Source organism: Canis lupus, chromosome 29 (assembly GCF_011100685.1).
Source record: "Canis lupus familiaris isolate Mischka breed German Shepherd chromosome 29, alternate assembly UU_Cfam_GSD_1.0, whole genome shotgun sequence".
Classification (NCBI taxonomy): domain Eukaryota; kingdom Metazoa; phylum Chordata; class Mammalia; order Carnivora; family Canidae; genus Canis; species Canis lupus.
In genome coordinates, this window is record NC_049250.1 from 10,398,734 (window position 1) to 10,404,942 (window position 6,209).

Here is a 6,209-nt window from a genome sequence, read left to right on the forward strand (position 1 = left end):
AGGTAGTGCACAGAGAAGTTTTAGGGTAATGAAACTACTCTGTGATAATACAATGATGGATACATTATACATTTGTCCAAACCCATGAGTAGCACCAAGAGTGACCCCTACCAGAAACTGTGGACTTTGGGTGCTAATGATGTGTCAATGCAGGTTCATCAATCGTCACAAATATGCTACTCTGGCACAGGATGTTGCTGGTCGGGGAGATTGTGAGGTGGCTGGACGTATATGGGAAATCTTTGTCTCTTCTCAATTTCATTGTGAGCTTAAAACTGCTCTAAAAAATAAAGTCTATTTAAAAAAAAGGTTTGGCTCTATGGTAACCTCGTGGAAAATCTTCCACTAAGCATTATAAAATAAAACCACTTCCCCTGGAAAATTAATAAATGAGGTCTCTTTTGCTTTCCACCTTTGGTATCATGGCTTAATCATTTCAGCTACAATGGAAAAATTTTTTACTTTTATTTTCCCAGAAATTATAAGTTTCATTTTATAATAAATGCATAAAGTGTCGTATGAAACCGTGAGACCCTTTGGCTGCATAAATCCAGCTACTTATTAAATAATTAGTTTATTTCATAAGTAATAATTTAGAATCTAGTTTGTCCAAGTTACCACACCAGATGTTCTAAAAATGTACAGATTTTTAAAATGACGATCTGCTTCATTTGTGAAGTGCCTTGCCATTCACCAAGCATTTACACATATATATGTTTTTATTTTTTCCTCCCAGCCCTGAGAAGTCACTGGGGAAGATTTTTAAATTCCCATTTGAGAAACTTTTATTAATTAATAAGTACTTATGTTGATTTTAAAGTTGTATGTTAATTAAAAAATTTTATTATTGCACAAAAAAAATTAAAACAACATAGAGCTTTAAAATGAAAAATAATGTCTTTTGGCTAATCCTAGTAAAACAACTTTAATTTAAAAAATTTTACCTTTTAGACTACTCATAGCTGAAGAGTAATCATGACTGGGCCAGAGGTGGTATTCTGAAATATTCTTTATTTATAGGAGTATAAAAAGTTATCAAAGTTTGGTATTAGAAGTAGAATATGTTACTAGTAAATTCAAGAAAAGGTGTAGTGCCCAGCAAGTCCTTGTTAACTACTATATTTACATTTACACATGGGTGTGTATGTACATATATATATATACACACACACACATATATATACACACAAACATACATATATATGTATATAGACATATGCATCTTGTATGTCTGTGTGTGTGTGTATATATATATATATTTTTTTTTTTTTTCTTAATGCTCCCTGCCACAAGCCTCTACTTTACAAAAGAAGCAAATAGGAATGAGTAACTTGTGTCTAGTTAGCTCTGCCTTGGAGAAAGTCAGGGGAGATGTTTGAGAAGAGTTGGTGCTGCAGTCCAAGGATGAGCTCATGAAAAATGGGTTTGGAGATGAGGTTTTGAGAAAGCTTCTGAGGACAGCAGTTCTTTCTTCCATGATTTTGATGGGAGTCACTGTAAATTCTGAAGCACAGTGTTGCAAATCCATGCTCTCTCTCCGGTTCTGTCAGCATGGTTGTCTGGGAGGAAACTTGGAACAGCAAATATTGGCGACTGGTATGGGAGAAACTGTAGAAGTCTGTTTGTGAGATGGGTCTTCTTGCCCCTTTCTCATAGCCAGGAAAGTCAGGTCCACTCAGAATGCCCAAAGTACAACAAAGACTCAATTGTGGGCATGACTGTCCCCACAACCATAGAATAAAAGTCATTTTTTTGTTTTGCTTCACCTTAGATGATAACTAGATTTAAACTTGTGAGTAATTTTATAATTATTACTTCACATGATTGCATCATATTATAGAAGGTGTGCATTTTTGGTATTTCTGGACATTTAGGAGGCATTTGATTCACATTTTAAAATTTGTATCATAGGGCAGCCCAGGTGGCTCAGCGGTTTAGCGCCATCTTCAGCCCAGGGTGTGATTCTGGAGACCTGGGATCAAGTCCGGTGTCAGGCTCCCTGCATGGGGCCTGCTTCTCCCTCTGCCTGTGTCTCTGCCTCTCTCTCTCTGTCTCTCTCTCTCTCTCTCTCTGTCTCTCTCTCTCTCTCTGTGTCTCTCATGAATAAATAAATAAAATCTTTTTAAAAATAATAAAATAAAATTTGTATCATAAATATTGTTGCTGTGAAAAATCTTTCCTCCGTATTGTTGTGTTAAAAGCAAAGCTGGAAATATAAACTGTAAGTGAACAAGCTGCAGTGGCCTTGCTTTTGTTTTAATTTTCTGCCAGGAGTAGGTATGTCATTGTTTTAACTTGCATCTCTGTGTTATTAGTTAGATTTTATTTTAATAATTATTAATTTTTTCTCCTTGGGTGTGAATTACTGGCTCATGTTATCTTTCTTCTTCTGTCCATCCTACCATCTTCCCCTGCTTCCTTCTCTGTTGAACTTAAATCTAGTAGGAACTGTTTAAATAACTGTAACATAAGTTTAAATGTTGGCCCTCTTCAATCAGGCTAATATTCTGATCCACTCACTGACACTTTTCTTGCCGAGTTTTTGAGCACCATTCTTTTAGCCAAATTCTAAACTGAATTCATATTTTTGCTTCCCCTTCCCCCCCAAAACCCCACAATGCCTATCACTGTTTCCTATCTCTATGAATTTACCTAGTTACTCAAACCACATACTAAGGCTCTCTGGCAGCCATTCCATTTTCTTCTATTCCTGTGGACATTATCTTCATTCAAGTCACCCTTGTGTCTCAGTTGGCTTGTTGAACTGAGGCCTACCTGAGTCTTCCCCTAACCCATCCTCAAAGTCTCCTTTACTCCAATCCATCTGTCCTTCCATCTGAACCCTCTCCTCTTTTCCTTTTGTAGGTATATCTTCCTCCACAGAATTCCTTAATTCTTTTGTCCCTTAAATCTGTCTCCCAAGGGAATGACAGGCCTGCCTTCTCTTTAGTTCAGGGTCTGCAGGTCAATCGTGCTTATTATTCTGATTCTCTGGATTTCTTTTCTATGACCCAGATTAAGCTGTTAAATATTTCTATTTGAATGTCTCAAAACTTCCCAAGATCCACATGTAAGATTCTGAATCACAAGCTTCTCTTTTTTAGGCTTTAAGTCAGAAACCCTGGAATCATCTTTGTCATTTTTTATTTCCTTAATAACTTCTCATTGTCTAACCCTCTACTTATCTTACAGATGCCACCTGTTAAATATCTATTATCCATTAACATTTCCATATTACCATTGTTACTCTTCTGATCCAGAATATAAGCCCCGAATTTCCTGAAAACTCTAATGGTCTCTAATTAGCCTCTCAATAGCCACTCCTGCTCCTTCAGCCAAACCTTGTTTTCCACACTACAGTATGTGATATTTTCAAACATTCTGAATTACATTTCCCAAGAGAATACAGTCCTTACGGTGGCTCCAATGCCATAAGTGATCTAGCCCTAATTTCCTCTTCTCCTATGTTCTCATCTGTTCTCCCTTGCCACTTGTGCTCCCATTCTGTCAGCCTTCTTTCTCTTCTTCAGAGGTTCCACTTTCCTTTCCGCCACATGCCCTCAGTCTGGAATATTCTTCCACACACTCGTCTCCTCCCCCGCACACTGCCCAGGATTCCTTCTTGTATTACAGACCACACCTCAAGTATCATTTCCTCAGGAAAAATTCTCTTGATCCAGCAACCTAGTTCAGACTCTCCTACAACATGATCTGAGTGGACACTGTCTCTTTCATTATAGCATCTAACACATACTCTCAACACATAGATGCTAAACTGTATGAAAGCTGAGGCTATATCTGGTTTTGTTTACCATTGTGTTTCCAGACAGAATCATGTCACCTGAAACTCAATCACTGTTAATTATTAAATGAATAAATAAATAAATAAATAAATAATCTGCATTTCCAAAATTGAAGTGGGGTTATGTTTTCCTCTTGTTGAAATCCTTTAGATAATCTTTCCTTGTGCTCAAGATAATGTTCAAACCCCTTCACATGGCCTGTGATTCACATCAGGTCCTGCTTCCTGATCAGGCTCCAAGCTCACCTCAGTTCAGTTGCATTATGCCAGTATTTACTAAGTGAACCTAGATGGTGCTGTGTGCAGAGGCTTGAATGATGACTAGGATATGTATCATGAGTATACTTAAAGATATTGTAGTCCAGGACAGACATTAAATGAGCGATGGCAACTTTGATTAACCAAATATATAAGCTGTAAAAATACTCCCTCCTTCACATGTAATGTTCCAGACACCATAGCAAGTCATTTCACTAAACATGCCATAGTTACTTTTCTTTGTTCTTTGCACATGACGTTCCCTTACATTTCTTACTTGGCACACTTGTATTTCCTGTATTGATCTTTCCCCAGTCCCCACTCAACTTTGCCTGTCTTGCTTTTTATAATTAAAATTAAAATCTTTCCAGTATTGCTCATTCCTTTGAGCTCCTGTAGCACCTTGTATAATTCTGCTATTTTCACACAGCTCTGCAAGTGTCTCTTACTTGCCACTGTGCTTCAGGGAGGCAAGCCTACATCTGGTTTGGTCAAACATACAGTAGATGTTCACTAAATAGGTCTTGATTAAGCGAATTAACCAAAGTCAAGTGAAGGGAAGATCAAAATGCCATGGGAGTTCAGAGTACAGGATGTTAGTATGTTACCAATGAGGAATAATTTGTGTAGCAGCTAAGATGTCTTATTTAACCAGGAGAAAATTTTGTGTGGGCTACAGTTTTAGCAAAAGCACATGTAGAATCACCAGTGTATGGTTTCTCACTTTCAGGCAAGATGAACTGCGAATTGCCAAGAAGATTTCAGCTGTCAGCAAGGAACCCACTATAAGCATAAGTCCTTTCTTGCACACAGCTACCCTTTCAGGATGGTTAGAAAGAGAGATTCTTAAGTAAAAGCTACTTACAGACAAATCTTTTGGTGTTCCTATTCCTGACCAGATAGGGCCACATCACATCATATCAGAAGCAGGGAGATTAGTAAGCAGGGTTTTCCTGAATGTGCTGATGAAGACCATTGTTCATCTAGTCCTGCCAAATGGCCATAGAAATAGTATATTCTTCTCACTACTAGAGCCCAAGATGGGTTAGGAAACCTGAGTGTGATTCCTAATTTGAAAAATAATGAGACATTAAAAATATTGTGTTTGTGGTGGAGGAAATAATGCAACACATACCTTGTAGGTGTCTGCAAGTAGCCACTTGTCAAGGAATCAGGAATAGTACTTGGGGAATTCCTATGGAGTTGGGGTGCCTATATTTTAGAGCCTTGGCTATTTTTATGTTGTTTTTTTCCCCCTCTAATTATTCTCACTTTGTTCTCTCCTAGGACTTAATAAAATTTCTCTTTGAAAACATCAGCTGGTCCCAAACATACAATGAGGAATCAAGAAAAGTATGTGTTTGTGTTATTAAAATATAAACTGAGGTACATTAAAATTTTGACAAACATTGACGGGAATCTAAAGGCAGCACCAAAAGGAAAATGGTTTGATGCTTTTAGCCAAAAGGAGTTGGGGAAAAGTTTTTATGGAACCAACAGGTGTTGAGGAAAGGCAGGGGCAAAGCAAGGAAATGATTTGATTGGCTAAAACTTAAGCTGCCTTATTTGGGAAAGACAAGTTGGCTACTGTGATTGGTTGTTTTCAGGTTTCCTTTCTCATCTTTGAAGCATTTCAAGGAACTGATCCTGGCTTCGGTTTCTGTTTGCTTCTGGTGTCCACCGAAGCATTAGAGCCACTCCAGTCTAGTGGCCTCCTTGTTTAATTACTCGAACAGGGTCCTATTTGGTTCCTTTGTTTTGCTCTGTGTTATCAGGTATGGTTATTGTACTAGAAGGGGTGTTATTCCCTGGAGGGTCAAGCAGAGGCAGGGCAGCAAGAATGAAAGTGAGTGAAACTGACACACAGGAATAGTAAGAGAAGGGTGACTCTGTTTCTTCCACCATAGAGTACCTAATCTTAAATGCTCCTGCCTCTGTCTCATGACAAATTCAATTTTCCAAGTCTGATATTGCAGCATAATCAATGAGGACCACACACCTCAGAGTTTAATGCTTTATTTTCTTTATTACAAGAATGTTCCCAGGATGGAGGTGATGATGATTTTTACGAAATTAGTACTGTTTTTAGGTACAGCTTCCAAGTCCTACTTAGAATACTTTTAACTGTCATTTATTCATTTACTCTGAT

The 6,209-nt window shown here is 37.8% G+C and overlaps 1 long non-coding RNA gene across 1 annotated transcript in view; it reads left to right on the top strand.

The window, feature by feature from the left end:
• LOC102152621 overlaps positions 1 to 5,413 on the top strand; it is a 74,275-nt gene extending 68,862 nt beyond the window's left edge. The window contains exon 7 of the long non-coding RNA XR_005380986.1: positions 5,348 to 5,413. This is a non-coding gene — a long non-coding RNA (uncharacterized LOC102152621). The remainder of the gene's footprint in view (positions 1 to 5,347) is intronic.
• Positions 5,414 to 6,209: the final 796 nt, after the last annotated feature.